At 46.4% G+C, this 16716-nt stretch overlaps 1 pseudogene; it reads right to left on the bottom strand.

Annotated features, from left to right (window-relative positions):
- Positions 1-976: 976 nt before the first annotated feature.
- On the bottom strand, positions 977-10610 carry LOC111825318 (annotated as a pseudogene).
- Between the last annotated feature and the right edge of the window lie 6106 nt (positions 10611-16716).

Genomic DNA, 16716 nt, shown 5'->3' with positions numbered 1-16716 from the left:
TAATACTAGCAGTGAATATTTTAGCAGCTGATTGCCAGGTCATTAGTCTTGAACTGACTTGTTTTGTGTGTGCAACAGGAAATATTTTGCTTTTGGAGAACAAGAAAAATAGATTTATTTGCATTACACTTATTTGTGCAGTTATTCAGTGTCTGGTAAGTTAATGTTCAAGAAAAAATATTAATCTTATTAAAATGTTCTATTATTTTATGTTAATGATTACTCATTTATTCCAGCCCTTTGTATTCAGCATGTCTCTATTGAAATAAACTTACGTTTCTATGAAAATTGAAGCTTTTGTTTTTTTGTGGCCCACATAAACTTAAACCTTGTTTATTTGGCCGTGTTAGCCTTTGAGTTTGACATGCTTGGTGTAGGGATTGGGAATAATTATTCTCTGGTGGCAGTTGATCCTGTAGTCATAAGATATTTTCCATGGCCAGTGGATCACTCAAAGGGCCTGTAAAATAATGCTCGTACAAACATTTTGGTTATCATTTAATTGATTTAAAAAAAACTTGCAGAACATGATGTTAAGAAATCATTATACATTCTTTCCTTTAAGGATGTGGTTAGGTTAATTTCAACTATGGCATTTTACTGAAAGAGAGGAGTCATAGGCCTCTAAAATGGAGTTCTTTCAGTCAAGATGGAGTCCAGATGTTACCCCTATATTGTCTCAATTATTCTTTTCCATTTATAAAATTATTATCCTTATTACTAAAGGCTTGGTGCACGAAATTTGTGCACGGGAGGGGGTGTGTATCTGGGACCTCTGGCTCCTAACTGCTCACCTGCCTGCCTGCCTCATTGCTCCTAACTGCCTCTGCTTGCTAGTCTGATCACCCCTAACCACCTCTGCCTTGGCCCCCACCAACATGGCTTTGTCCAGAAGGATGTCTGGTTTAATTAGCATATTACCCTTTAATTAGTATAGATAGCTGTAAGTTTTAATTAGTTTTAACATGGCAACCTGTTAACAAATTCTTGATATAGGCTTTTTAATTTCCTCAAGATTATGAATTGCAAGTGGAATGAAGCAACATTTCCAGTTGACATATGGATCCACAGGTAATGCAATGTCTTAAATTAAGCTTGTGACAATTAAACCAATAAACTGTAGCAATAAGAAAACTTTTAATAAAGTTCAACCACAGAATGTTCATCTCAATATATGCTGGAATCTATACTGTAAGTAAAAGGGTAATTATTTGAAATAGGTACCAAGAAAACAATGAATTTGGGCAAGAGTGGTTTTTTTAGAGCTCATAATATAACTAGAAGGTAGTCTAATAGCCTGTACCACAGTCATAACTTCTAACCAAGAGATTATAAAAGTCATAAATAAAATCACCATGGAATATGACAGAACTTTGAATGCTAATGTAGAAAGGACATTGGTAAGTGTTGGGGTTCAGCCCCAGCAGGTCCCGGCGTTCCCAAAGGTGAGGACGGAGTCCGAGAAGAATGAAGGACACAGAGACAGCTTCAGTTGATCACAGCCTAACCAGGTTCTGTCTTTATTCTCCTGTTACATCTGTATTTATACCATTTGATTTTAATCCTATCCATTCTATTCCAAAGGTTAGGGCGTTTGTTATCTCCATTCCAAGGTCACTACTCTACTGTTCTGTTAAGCTACAAGGAAGTAACTGAAGGAGATTATCCTAAGTAAAGATTATGTAGCTTAAGCATGATTGTTCGTAGTTAAGGTGATTAACTACCTGCCTGGCACTTAGTTAAGGGGTTTTACTGATTTATTCCCTTCCTTAGTCCTGTTAATCCCTAACTCCAGAGAAAAATCCCCACCTGGGGAAACAACCTTTCTCGGGGAGGTGGTCCTGGTTAAAACACATAGCGCTAAGAGGGGGAGCAAACGTATGCCATATACGCCAGGTCCCTTGAAACATAAGCTGTGCAGATGTTTCTTCCTTGCGGCGACTGTGTCAAGCAGCAAGGGTGGACCGGCTTCAGGCAAATTCCCCCATTTTATTTTTAAATGATAGCGCGTGTAAATCAGCGGCCACCTCTCGGATTGGGTTGTTTAAGACTTGGAAGAAGACTGGGAAAAGACAAATAATTATTAAAGTTATGAATAAAAATAGGCCTACGCTTAAAAGCTTGGGGATAATGCTTTGTTTAGAGATGTATCCTTGTAAGGGCTTCTTCAAGAGCATTAACCTTGGCTTCTAATTTTTTGTCTATCATTTATTGGGTAGCTAGGGTGAGAGAAATATTCTTTGCTAACTGATCTACATGCTGAGCTGTAAGGACTTCCTGTTCCAAGGCTGTGGTTGCAGTAGCAAGTGATCCTATAATTGTAATGAGTGTAGTATGCCTAAGATTAATTCTGCTACAAATCTTTTTGAGCTTGTTAAAGCGCTGGTAATTTTTCTAATAGCTTGTAACCCAGAATCATCATACCATGGCATATGCAATTGTACAGGTAACATTAGATAAGGAGGCTGCTTTATAATAAAAATTGTCTGAATAGATAAGCTAGAATCAATACATGTGGTCAAAATACATTTGTGACAGGAAACAGTGAAGATGGTTTCATTTGTCATCATACCTAGGTTACTGTGAGAATCTTTTCGTAGAAAGACATATGGGGATGGTAGACAAGCTGTAATATGATAAGTTTCTTTGCCATTAGGCGGGGGCTGGGGTCTATAAAGAGTTATAGGCGCCTTGGCGGCAATTGCTCTCCACAAGTGATGCTGAGTATATTAGCTGTAATATTGGAAGCTACGGTATATAAGCCCAATGAGTTTGCAGTAAAGCGAAAGTTAAAGGTACCTGAAAAGCAATGAAAGCGAACATAGCAATAAATATAGTGGATGGAGTGCACACGGAGCTTTGTTCCTGTAGAAGGTTGCTGGCCTCTTCAGTCAAGGGATTTCAGCTGTCCCCAAGTCAGTGGTTTGGTTGTCCTCATTGATTTGGCTAGCGGGCATCGTCGCTGGCGACGGGCTTCCCGAAGCTTTCATCAGCGCATTGAACGGCTGGATCAACGGGTCCATCAGGGCCGAGCTTGATGGTGGTATCGGCATCCGGGGAGGAGTCAGCTGTGCCCTCTGGGTCGGCAGATATGGATGATACCGGGGAGGAGGAGGGTGAGGCGGAGACGGAGGACGGTGTGATATAAGGTGGGGCGCTAGACGGTCTGGAATCCACACAGGTGAGTCTGCGTCCTGTGGAAATATACAAGCATATCCTCTCCCCCAGGTTAAAAGTACATCAGGTCCCTTCTAGGCTCCTGTAAGTAAGTCTCTCCATTTGACGAGGGCTTTAGGTTTAGTTAGATCAGGGTTCCAAAGTCTACATCCGGGAATTTCCCTCAGAATCTACATTTAGTATATTAATTACAAATAGAGTATGTTGTAGAACATGATGAAGAGATGAATATTTAAACTCATTTTCTTGTAATTTTTTAATTTGTGTTTTTAAAGTTTGGTGAGCCCTTTCTACTATTGCTTGGCCTTGAGGATTGTGGGGTATTCCTGTAGTATGTGCGATGCCGAATGTAGAGCATAAGTTTTTAAAGGCTGTAGAGGTATAGGCAGGCCCATTGTCTGTTTTGAGTGCCCTTGGTATTCCTAGGTAGGAAATGCATTGGAATAAATGTTGACTTACATCTTTAAAGGCTTCCCCTGTATGTGCAGAAGCAAGGATAACATGAGAAAAGGTATCAATACAAACATGCACATAGCAAAGTTTGCCAAAAGATGGGACATGAGTAATATCCATCTGCCATAAGTCACAGGGTCTAAGTCCTCTTAAATTAACTCCAGTAGCAGAGCTAGGAAAATGAGTAGGACAATGGCCGCAGTCACGCGCAATACCTCGAGCAGCTTCTCTAGATATTCGATAATATAGTTGGAGAGCAGAAGCATTTTGATGGTGAATGGCATGAGACCGCCGGGCTTCTTCTAGAGCTGTACAAACTTCTGGGCAAGTTAGTAAATCTGTCTGATAATTTCCTTCGCTTAAGGGTCCTGGTAGGCAGGAATGAGCTCTAATATGTCCAATATAGAAAGCCTTTTCTCGTTTGTGAATGTAAGTTTGTAGCCGATTAACAAAGAGAAAATGGCTGTTCTTCCTTGTGGGAGAGAGGTGGTCTCAATGTGAGGGAATAATTTAACTATATATTGGGAGTCAGTGTACAAGTTAAAGGGAACCAGTTGCAATTGACTAAGATCCCCTGTAACGAGGTGGAGCTCCGTCCTAATATTAAACCTACAGTTCCATCAGGCAGTGGCCCAGACATTCCTGTAGGAATGGCTGCTACCAGCGAGTCTGGGGTTAGTATAACGTGGGTGGTGGAACGGAGGTCTAATCTTGCACTGCCTGGGTTGCCCTGAAGAGGTCACTGACTGGTTGAGGGTTGATGCCCCTATTATTGCAGGGGCCTGGGGCTGGCCCCCTCTCAAGTTTCCCAATTGAGGTGATAGGATAGAATCTCCTTGGGAGCGGTTTGTAGAGTTTAAAGGCTGACCATTTTTATGGTATTTTGATCTACATTCCTTTGCCCAATGGAATCCTTTCTGACATCGGGGACAAACAGTTTTTGGAGGATTAATATTATTCCCTGATGTATTTCTAGGTTGTTGAGTAGCTCGCCATCTGGCCTGAGTATTTTTTTTAATTAAATCTTTATTGTTCAGATTATTACAGTTGTTCCTCTTTTTCTCCCCATAGATCCCCTCCACCCGGTTCCCACCCCATCCTCCGCCCTCACTCCCCCCCCACTGTCCTCATCCATAGGTGCACGGTTTTTGTCCAGTCTCTTCCCGCACCCCCCAAACCCCTTCCCCCGCTGAGAATAGTCAGTCCACTCCCTTTCCATGCCCCTGATTCTATTATAATCACCAGTTTATTCTGTTCATCAGATTATTTATTCACTTTATTTTTATTTTTTTATTATTTTTTTAAATAATTTTTATTTCTTGAAGTATTACAAACAGTATTACACATGTCTCCTTTTTCCCCCCCTTGACATTCCCCCGGCCCCTACCCCTAGTGTCTTGTGTCCATTGGTTATTCTTATATGCATGCATATAAGTCCTTCGGTTGATCTCTTAACCGCCCCTCCCCCCTGCAAACCCTCCCCAGGGTTCCCACTGTAGTTTGACAGTCTGTTCAATGCTGCTCTGCCTCTGCATCTACCCCTGTTCATCAGTCTATACTGGTCCCCATGATCTGTCCCAACCTCACTGGAGCTGTCCCAACCTCACCGGGGCTGTTTCGTCCTCACCAGGGCCGTCTCAACCTCACCAGGGCCGTCCCGACCTCCCCGGGGCAGTCTCGACCTTTCCGGGGGCATCCCAACCTCACCGGGGCCGTCCCGGCCTCACTGAGGTCGTTTCGGCCTCACCGGGGCTGTCCCGACCCTACTAGGGCTGTCCCGACCTCAGCGGGGCTGTATCGGCCTCACCGGGGCCGCCCCGACCTCACCGGGGCCGTCCCAGCCTCACCGGGGAAACACGAAGTTTGGCACTCTGTCCCCTGCCGGGCGGCTCCCAGCAGGCAAAATCTCCAGGCTTTCCTGGTGGCTAAACATCCAGTACGCCTGTTCGGACTTCGCCCTCCACCAAGTGCACAGACTGCCCGTCTGCCGTCCCCCAGCGTCCCACGCGAGACTGGAACCGGTGGGCGTGCTTGTGCGCCTGCTGGTACAGCGGTTCCACATCGCCGGCCCAGCCGAGCCTGGCCCTGGCCTGCCCTGAACCCGACTCCACCCCCCCCCCCCCCCCCCCCCCGAGTGCGTCCCTCCCAGATGCGAGGAGCGAAATCTGCAGCCTGCTGGGTTGGGCTCTGTACTTGGTGCCTCTGCACATCCTACTCAGTCTCAGTGCTCTTCTTTCTTTCCTTCCAGTTGTAGAGCCTCCACTGGGCCAGCTTTCCCATGGTTCCGTATGATAGGTGTTTGTCCTATAGTTGGTAGTCTCGCTGTTGTTGTGGGAGGCAGCACGCACAGGTCTCTTCCTTACGCCGCCATCTTGGTTCTCCTGGGTCTGCTTCTTGAGCGCGTCTCCCATGGGTGTGAGGAGTTGAAGTCTGCAATTTGTTGGGCTAGGCTGCAAAAGGGCAGGTGGGTCTTTTTGCGGACCTGGCACAGCTTGGATGGGGATGTAAATTGATTAGGGCTGGGTCTCAGGGAGTCGCCAGGGCGGAGCAAATAGCAATGGCGGCGTCTCGGCGGCTCCTCACCTCTCTGGGATTCTGGGACTTCGCGTCCCCCAGTGCCGGCGAGCAGCTGCGCAACAGAGCCTCCCTCTCTTTCTGACCGCTGCAAGGCTGTGCTGCCTCTCCCCGTAGGGTCTGGTGGCTCATGATCCTGCCTGAACCAGCTCAGTGGATTCGAGAGTTTGTAAACGCGCAGGCGTTTTCTCTTGTTCCTCTGGCACAGCCTGGATGGGGATGTAAATTGAGTAGGGTGGGGTCTCAGGAAGCTGCCAGGGTGGGGCAAACAGCAATGGCGGTGTTTCCACGGCTGCTCCCCTCTCTGGGACACCGGGACTTCGCATCCCCCAGTGCCGGCGAGCAGCCGCGAGCCAGAGCCTCCCCCACTCTCCGACCGCTGCAGGGCTGTGCCGCCTCTCCCCGTGGGGCCTGGGGCCTCAGAGACCCACCCCGAGCCAGCCCAGAGGATTCGAGGGTTCATAACCTCTTCCGAATGAAAAAAAATCGCGCCTCCAGTTGCAGCCCGCCTGGCGTGTGACTGTGTACCTCTGTTTTTGGCGCCTCTGTAGCTCCTACTCAGTCTCACTGTGCTTCTTTCTTTCCTTCCAGTTGTAGAACTCCCACTGGGCCAACTTCCCCATGGTTCTGAATGGTGGTTGTTTGTCTTATAGTTGGTAGTGTCAATGATGTTGTGGGAGGCAGCACACACAGGTCTACTCCCTGTGCCACCATCTTGGTTCTCTCTATTCACTTGATTTTTAGATTCACTTGTTGATAGATGTGTATTTGTTGTTCATAATTTGTATCTTTGCCTTTTTCTTCTTCTTCCTCTTCTTAAAGGATACCTTTCAGCATTTCATATAATACTGGTTTGGTGGTGATGAACTCCTTTAGCTTTTCCTTATCTGTGAAGCTCTTTATCTGACCTTCAATTCTGAATGATAGCTTTGCTGGGTAAAGTAATCTTGGTTGTAGGTTCTTGCTATTCATCACTTTGAATATTTCTTGCCACTCCCTTCTGGCCTGCATAGTTTCTGTTGAGAAATCAGCTGACAGTCGTATGGGTACTCCCTTGTAGGTAACTGAGTTTCTTTCTCTTGCTGCTTTTAAGATTCTCTCTTTGTCTTTTGCTCTTGGCATTTTAATTGTGATGTGTCTTGGTGTGGTCCTCTTTCGATTCCTTTTGTTTGGGGTTTTCTGTGCTTCCTGGACCTGTAAGTCTATTTCTTTCACCAGGTAGGGGAAGTTTTCTGTCATTATTTCTTCAAATAGGTTTTCAATATCTTGCTCTCTCTCGTCTTCTGGCACCCCTATAATTCGGATGTTGGTACGCTTGAAGCTGTCCCAGAGGCTCCTTACACTATCTTCATATTTTTGGATTCTTTTTTCATTTTGCTTTTCCAGTTGGGTGTTTTTTGCTTCTTCGTTTTTCAGATCTTTGACTTGATTCTTGCGATCCTCTAGTCTGCTGTTGGAACTCTGTATAATATTCTTTATTTCAGTCAGTGTATGCTTAATTTCTAGTTGGTCCTTTATCACAACCTCAAGGGTCTCACTAGATTTCTTGAGGGTCTCATTAAGTTTATTGGCGGTTTCTAGAAAATTCTTGAAAAACCTTAAAAGTGTGGGGTTTTTTTTCAGATTGTGAGAAAAGTGTGGTTTTGAACTCTATATCCAGTAGTTTGCTTTCCTCCATTTCTGTCATTTGTGTCCTGTTTCTTTGTCTCCGCATTTTTATGCTTCGCTGTGTCGATAGAGTGGCTTTCTTTGCTAGGTGTCCTATAGGGCCCAGTGGCTCAGCCTCCCCAATTACCTGAGGTGGACACTCTTGGTGCACCCCTTTGTGGGCTTTGTGCACAGTCTTGTTGTAGTTAAGCCTTGATTGTTGTAGGTAACACTGGGAGGGTTTGACCTCCAGGCCAATTGGCTGTGAGAATCAGCTGTGTCTGCAGTGGGAGAACTTTTGTGCTGGAGACACCCCTCCGGGGCAAGACTTGCTTCAGTGGGGCTTTGGTGCTCACTGAGTCTGCCCCCTGAGTGTGTCCTTTATGGATCCGAGGAGCTGCAATCTGGATGGTCCCATTCTGACCACCGGGCACACTGGCTCCTGGATCTCTAAGGAGGTGCTAATCTAGCCTCTGCCTGTGGCTACCCAGCAGGAGCCAGCTGTGAAGCAATGCAAGTTGCCCTGGGGCCTTTGGCCAGCTGCATTTTGTTAGGTAATTTTCAGATTGCAAAGGCCAGGCCTTTCATATGCAAAAGCCTCTGTGCACAGCTTGGGTGGGGCGGGGTCTCAGGGAATCAGGGGGTGGAGCAAGCAGTTATGGCTGCTCTCAGTCCTTCACTCAGAGGCCCTGCTTCTCAGTGTCCCAGTAATCGCTGCAAGCACCTCTGAGAGAAAGCTGCCCTCGAGTTCTGCCCAATGCCAGACAGTCCAGTTTCTCCCGTATGAGTCTGGGTCCCCAGAGACTAGCCCGGAACTGGAGTTCAGAGCAGTCAGGAGCGTGTGTCTCCCTCCTGATTGAAAAAGACATCCGCATTCTCAGTTGCCAGCCCTTGCTGCATGCGCCTCCGTACCTCTGCACTTTACTTCCGCACCATACCTCCTCTGAGTCTCGGTATGCTTTTCTCTTTCCTTCTAGTTGTGGAATTTCCACTCAGCCAGCCTTCCTGTGGTTCTGGATGATGTCTGTTCCGTCTTTTAGTTGTATTTTTGAAGTGGTTGTGTGAGGCAGCAATCTCTGGTGTTTACCTATGCTGCCATCTTGGTTTTCTCCTGGCCTGAATATTATTATTTTTAGTTGGGCATTCTCTGCTAAAGTGCCCAGATTGGCCACAAGAGTAGCAGTTCATATATCTTTTATTATCTGTATTATTGCTGGCTTGTCCTATGCCCTGTACATATTGAGGGTATGTCTCCCCCTTGAGGGCTGCAGCTATAGCCACACCCTGTATAAATGCTGGACTTACATTGGCACACTGTTTTATAGAATCATTTATAGTTCCCGTTCTGCGAATCGGCCTTAATAAAGCCTGACAGGTGTTGTTAGCATTTTCAAAAGTCAGTTGTTTGATTAGGATATTGGTTGCCTCTTCATTAGTGATTACTCGCTTGACTGCCTGTATGAGGCGAGAAAGGAAATCCTGATATGGTTCCTCGACCTTCTGTTTAACCTCTGTAAAGGTAGTTGTTTTTCCTGCTGTACAAGGTAGCGATTTCCAGGCATTTACTGCACAACTGGTTACTTTAATAAGTGCCTCTTTGGGCATATACATTTGCTCCTGAGCCGTGATAAAATCACCTTCTCCTAATATCATGTCTAGGGTTATTCCTCCTCTGGATTTTTTGCTAGTGGCTACAGCTCTCTTAGCAAGATCATCATATTCAGTTTTCCATAATAAGTAATCGCCTCCTGAGAGACAGGCTTTACAAACCTGTGACCAATCATAAGGAGTCATCCATTTACTGGCTAGGGTTTCTACCAAGGTTAGTGTGTAAGGAGCTAGAGGTCCATATTCAGAGCAGGCCAATTTTAATTCCCCACCTGGGGAAACAACCTTTCTCGGGGAGGTGGTCCTGGTTAAAACACATAGCGCTAAGAGGGGGAGCAAACGTATGCCATATATGCCAGGTCCCTTGAAACATAAGCTGTGCAGATGTTTCTTCCCTGCAGCGACTGTGTCAAGCAGCAAGGGTGGACCGGCTTCCGGCAGGTAAGAATAAACATTCTGTGCTTTCACATTTTGGTAGATAGTTGGATCTCCCAAAACATAAGCAAAGACTGCAATCCAAATTTAATTTACTGTAAAGAAATAACATACTGGTAAATTTTGAAGATGGTGGTGGAGTAGGTGGAGGTTGCACTCACCTCCTCCTAAGAACAATCTGGAATTACAACTAAATCATAGAACAATTGACCTGAGTAACCAACTAAGAACTGGCTAACACAAATCTTATAACCAAGGATGTACAGAAGCCACATTGAGACGGGTAGGAATGGTGGAGATGGAAAAGGGCTGGCCCCACTCCCAGGGATGGCAGCTGAGAATCTGAAAGGATATCTCAGCTGCAAAGATTCCCCCTGAGGAGCTTGGAGTCTCAACCGCATATAAGGCTCCCCAGCCCAGAGCACCAGAGCTGGGAAGAGGAGCCCACATAACATCTGGCTGTGAGAATCAGCAAGGATTCTGTCCACCAGGGAGAGACAGGAGTCCCCTTAAAGGGCCAACACGCAAAACTCATTTTCAGCCACTCACCCTTGGCTCCAGCAGAGAGCGGGTGGCTCACAGAGGAATAGGGTCATGTGGGGAGAGACTGGGTTGTAGAAGGAGCATTGAAGGGTCAGCCACCAGGGACCCCATGCTAAGTCACTTACACTGCAGAACCCATCTTTCTTGTTCAAGCACTCACCTCCATATGGCATCAGTCTGGGAGAATCCAGAAGCCCCACCCTCCTAACTCCCTATTGCCCCACCCTGTAGAGCTTATACCCTGCAGAGGACTCAGCCGTCTGTGCCCAGTGTGTAGAGATTTGGATAGATTCAGTGGGTTTCAGAGACTGAGTTGTGTGGCTCTTGGGCAGGGCTCATTCCCCCCACCTTCCACGAGCCTAACAGGTGCCACTCCCTCATATAAGTTCAACTAGTCCCACCTTCTGGACTCCTGGCAACCCCACCCTGCCAACATTGGGCTCTACAGAAGGTCCAGGCAGAATCCAGAATAGACACTTGTATGGCTGGCTCTAGGATTGGGATCACCTTTCCCTTGCGTGCCCAACGTGTGCAGAGCCCTCCTTTCACACGGCTGAATCTTGGTCTGTTTGGGGCTAGTAAACTCTGCTGGCCTCACCCTAAAGTCTCCCTGAGACCCCATCCCACCACAAAGGTCTGCAGGGTACATCTATCTTCAGTGTACCCTGGGACTTTTGCTGAGTGGACTTACACCCAGCACTGGCACCAAGTTTGAATCTGTATCAACCTGTTGAACACCACTCACATCTACCTGGTGACTCACTAAGAAACTACCTCATGCAACTTAAGTGCCACCAGCAGTTTTTTAAGCGACTGAGCCTAACAGGCAGCTGGCAGGTGGAGGCAGATCTCAGAGTGCCTTGGGCCTTTTGCTGACCTGCCCCCAGGCTTAGTGCCAGTGGAAGCCAGCCTTGGTACCCAGCTTGACCCTTCCCATGTTCACCCAAGCCCAGTAAGGCAGCCACAAACTAAATTGTTTTGTAGCTCCAAACAGGTAGCCCAGGGCCAGTCACAGGCAGCATCTAACATTGACCTACACCAGAGAGCCTCCCAAAAGGCCCCAGAACCAACTGGTGGTCTGTGAGGTCCGAAAGGTTGGTGACCGCTGCTTTAGACCACATAAGAGAAGGACCCAATTAGCTCCACAGGTAGCGTATTCAAAGGGAGATCTCATAGGTACCAGACCCTGCTGGGGTGAATTCTGTTTTGTGTCGTCAGCACCCACACAGCAACTTGTACAAGGTTGATCTTCATATTCAGCCAGCCTGAGGATTGACCCAGGCACAGAGAAGCCAATAGCAATCAAAACAACTACAACAGGAGGACTAACATAACCCACACAAGGGACATTCCTAGAGCACCTTGCTGGGGTGATCAGGTAGACTGTACTACAGAGCACCATAGGACACCTATAACATAAGACTATTATACCAAGACTTGGAGACATGGCAGGTCTACCTAATACATATGAGCAAATACAGAGGCAGCCGAAATGGAGAGACAAAGAAGCATGACTCAAATGAAAGAACAGAAGAAATCCCTAAAAAAAGGACTAAGTGAAATGGAGGCAAGCAAGGTACCAGATAGAGAGTTCAGAACAATGATTATAAGAATGCTCAAAAAACTTAGGGGGGAAATGGATGAACACAGTGAGACCTTAAAGACATAGTAAATATAGCCCTGGCCAGTTGCACAATGGTTAGAGAGAGCATCAGCCCACAGGCCAAAGGATCACAGGTTCCTGTACCCAACCTGAACCTGCAGGAAACCCCCTTAGGAAGAACTAGAGTTTGAGACTCTGGTAGAAACTGAGGAGTTTGGCTTTGAAGCAGAGACTAATTTCCTCTCATTGAGTGTCCTACTGTGCAATCTCTAAGTAGGGGGCCCACTAGTCCAAGTTAGGTTAGCCTGGTCTACCCTAAACACTTTCTTGGGAAAGCCCTGGAGGGAGACCAGGCAACATCAGAGGGGAGGCAGAGTAGCTGATGGGTGGAGGCTGACTTCAGAGAGCCTCAGACCATTCACAGATCTGCTCCCAGCTCTACACTAAAATAAGCCATTTACCCATATTGGTACCTCCTATGAACACACAGGTCTAGCAGAAGCAGGCAAAAAATATGAATACATGGTGATAACGGTTTACTGCCATAGACATACAACCTGAAGGGTTAATGATTGTGCCACTGAGCCCATTAGGACACCTCAAGACTACCTGTACAGCATATTGCACACCATGGTTGGGGTTGAGTCTCACAGTCAACCAGCCTTCAAGACCAAATTACAACAGGAAGGTCCAAACAACCCACACAAGAGACGTTCCTAGAGCACCCAGCTCGGGAGAACAAGGAGACTGCACCACTGGGAGCTGCAGGACACCTACAACACAAGGTCACCCCACCAAGAGTAGAGTCATAGCAGTCCTTTCTAAAACAGAAACAAACACAAAGAGACATGTAAAATGGGGAGGTAAAAGCAAACAAACAAAACAAGCTCCAAATGAAAGGACAGGAGGAGACTCCAGAAAAAGAGCCAAATGAAATGGAGGCAAGCAATTGATCAGATAGAGAATTCAAAGTAATGGTTATAAGAATGCTCAAGGAACCTGGTTAGAGCAACAACACAATTAAGAAGGATATAAAAACTATGAAAAATAATCAGGTGGAAATGCAAAATGCCATATCTGAAATACAGTATACACTGGAAGGAATTGTCAGTCAACTGCATGAAGTACGAGATTGATTCAGTGAAACAGAAGACAAAATAGAAAAAAATCACTCAATCAGAACAGAAAAAAGACAAAATATTTTAAAAGCAGGAGCGTCTATACTAAAATAGCCTAGGTGGCGTCACACCCTCACATCATCACCAGATGGCTGTCACAAGGCTGTCACAAGATGGCCACACACACAGCGGAGGCGGGGCCTGGTGGCCGCTCCATGCGGTGAGGCCTGGGAGTCCTGCAACTCTGCGTGGCATGGAAGAGGCTGGTTCCAGAGTCTCCACCACCTCGTGCAGAGGAGGCGGGTTGTGGCAGGGGAGGGCAGTTGTGGGTGATCAGGCCCTGGCAGGGGAGGGCAGTTGTGGGCGATTAGGCCCTGGCAAGGGAGGGCAGTTGTGGGTGATCAGGCCAGCAGGGGAGCAGTTAGGCGTCAATCAGGCTGGCTGGGGAGGGTAGTTGTGGGCGATTAGGCCAGCAGGGAAGCAGTTAGGTGTCAATCAGGCTGGCAGGCAGAAGTGGTTAGGGGCAGTCAGGCAGACAGGCAGGCAAGTGGTTAGGAGCCAGCGGTCCCAGATTGCAAGAGGGATATCTGACTGCTGGTTTAGGCCCAATTCCTACCGGATCGGGTCTAAATTGGCAGTTGGACATTCCCCGAGGGTTCCCAGATTGGAGAGGGTGCAGGCTGGGCTGAAGGACACCCTCCCCTGCCCCCCGTACATGAATTTTGTGCACCGGACCTCTAGTAGTTTAAGAAAACTGGGACAACATAAAACATACTGATGTCCACATAATAGGGATACCAGAAGGAGAAGAAAGCAGGCAAGGGATAGAGAACTTGCTTGAAGAAATAATGACAGAAAACTTCCCTGGCCTGCTGAAGGAAATTGTCACACAAGTTCAGGAAGCACTGAGAGTCCTAAACAAGATCAACCCAAAGAGATCTACACCAAGACACATCATAATTAAAAAGGCCAGATCAAACACAAAGAATCTTTTTTAAAATATATTTTTATTGATTTCAGAGAGGGAAGGAGAGGGAGAGAGAAATAGAAATATCAATGAGGAGAGAATATCATTGATTGGCTGCCTCCTGCACGCCCCCTACTGGGGATTTAACCCTCAATCTGGGCATGTGCCCTTGACCGGAATCAAACCCGGGACCCTTCAGTCCACAGGCTGAGGCTCTATCCACTGAGCCAAACCAGTTAGGGCCAAACACAAAGAATCTTAAAGGCAGCAAGAGAGAAACAAGCAGTTACCTACAATGGAATTCCCATACGGCTGTCAGCTAATCTCTCAACAGAAACACTTCAGGCCAGAAAGGATTGCATGAAGTATTCAAAGTAATTAAAAGCAAGAATCTGTAACCAAGATTGCTCTATCCAGGAAGGCTATTATTTAAAATTGAAAGTGAAATAAAGAGCTTCCTAGACATAAGAAGACTAAAAGAGTTCATTACCACCAAACCAGCATTGCAAGAAATGCTAAAGGTACTGCTCCAAGAAGAAGAAAGAGAGAGAGAGAGAGAGAGAGAGAGAGAGAGAGGAACGTAGCATCTAAAAAATGGCTGTAAATAAGTACCTATTGCCTGGCCAGTGTTGCTTAGTTGGTTGCGTGTCATCCCATGCAGCAAGAGGTTGCTGTTTCAATTCTTGGTCAGGGCAGGGCATATGCCTGGGTTATGGGCTCAACCCCCAGTAGGGAGTGTGCAGGAGGCAGTGAGTTAATGTTTCACATGTTTCTTCCTCTTCCTTCCTCTCTCTCTGAAAATCAATAAAAATATTTTTAATTTTTTAAAAATCCTCACTTGAGGATATTTTCCAATTGATTTTTAGAGAGAGGGAAAGACAGAGAGAAATATCGATGTGAGAGAAACACATTGATTGGTTGCCTCCTGTACACACCCTGAACAGGGTCTGGACCAAAGAGGAGCTTGCAACCAAGGTATTAGCCCTTGACCAGAATTGAACCTGGGACCCTTCAGTCTGCAGGCTGAGGCTCTATCCACTGAGCAAAACCAGTTAGGGCAATAAAAATATTTTTAAATAAATAAACAAATAGCTTTAAATGTAAATGGCTTAAATGCTCCAAACAAAAGACATAGGGTAGCTGAATGAATAAGAAAACACAATTCATATATATGCTGTCTACCAGAGACCCAACTCAGAACAAAAGATACACACAGGCTGAAAATGAGGGGATAGAAAAAATATTCCATGCAAATTCAAATGAAAAAAAGCTGGTGTAGCAATAGTTATATCTGACAAAATAGATTTCAAAATGAGGGCCATAACAGGATACAAAGAAGATCACTACATAATAATAAAAGGATTGATCCAACAAGAGTATATAACACATAAATATATATGCATCCAAAATAGGAGCACCTAAATATACGAAAAAATTTTGGTGGACTTTAAGGGAGAGATCTACATCAATACAATCATAGTAGGGAACTTTTAACACCCCACTGTCAACAATGAATAGATCTTCCAGACAAAATATCAACAAGGAAACAGCAACCTTAAACAACGCACTAGACAAGATGGATTTAATTGATATCTACAGAATATTTTATCCCAAAGCTGCAGAATATACATTCTTCTCAAGTGTATATGGAACATTCTCAAAGATAAACCACATGTTAGGACACAAAAGAAGTTTCAATAAATTTAAGAAGATTGAAATCATATCAAGCACCTTCACTGACAACAATAGCATGAAACTAGAAATCAAACACAACAAAAAAAAAATACAACAACTCTCAAAACACATGGAGGCTAAATAGCATGTTATTAAACATCTAGAGGCCCGGTGCATGAAATTCATGCACTTGGGGGGTTCCTCAGCCCAGCCTGCACCCTCTTCTAGTTGGGAGCCCTCGGGGGACATCTGACTGCCATGGAAGCGGGAGAGGCTCTGGCCACTGCTGCTGCATTCGACAGCTGTGAGACCGGCTCAGGGCTTCTGGCTGAGCGGCACTCTCCCTGTCAGAGCACTGACCACCAGGGGGCAGCTCCTGCATTGAGCGTCTGCCCCCTTGTGGTCAGTGCGTGTCATAGCAACCGGTTGTTCCATTGTTTGGTCAATTTGCATATTAGCCTTTTATTATATAAGACTAGAGGCCCGGTGCACAAAAATTTGTGCACGGGGGGGGGGGGGGGGGTCCCCTCCAGCCCGGCCTTGGCCCTCTCCAGTCTGGGAACCCTCGGGGATGACCAACTGCTGGGTTAAGCCTGCTCCCTGGGGAATGGGCCTAAGAAGGAGGTAGAAATCTCTCTGGAAGCCCAGAAGCCCTTCGGGGGATGTCCACTTGCCATGGGGGAGGAGACCTAAGGTGGGGTCCGGCATCCTTTAGGGTTCTGGAAGGGGGGAGGGGGTTCCACCACCACAATATACTGGCAGGCCTTTACCTGGGTTTGTGGGTTGAAAGGGACCCCCCGCTTGGAGAAACGAATGAACAACAGAGGGCAGCTCCCGGGATTAAGGACCCCCCCCCCTGGGGGGCCGGTGGTGGGAAAAGGGCACCGGGTTTACCAGGTTGGATATTAACCCTTTTC

The sequence above is a fragment of the Myotis lucifugus genome, unplaced genomic scaffold (genome assembly GCF_000147115.1).
Source record: "Myotis lucifugus unplaced genomic scaffold, Myoluc2.0 scaffold_21, whole genome shotgun sequence".
Taxonomy (NCBI): Eukaryota; Metazoa; Chordata; class Mammalia; order Chiroptera; family Vespertilionidae; genus Myotis; species Myotis lucifugus.
The sequence above is the reverse complement of the archived record's forward strand: the minus strand, read 5'-3'. Positions and strand labels throughout refer to the sequence as shown.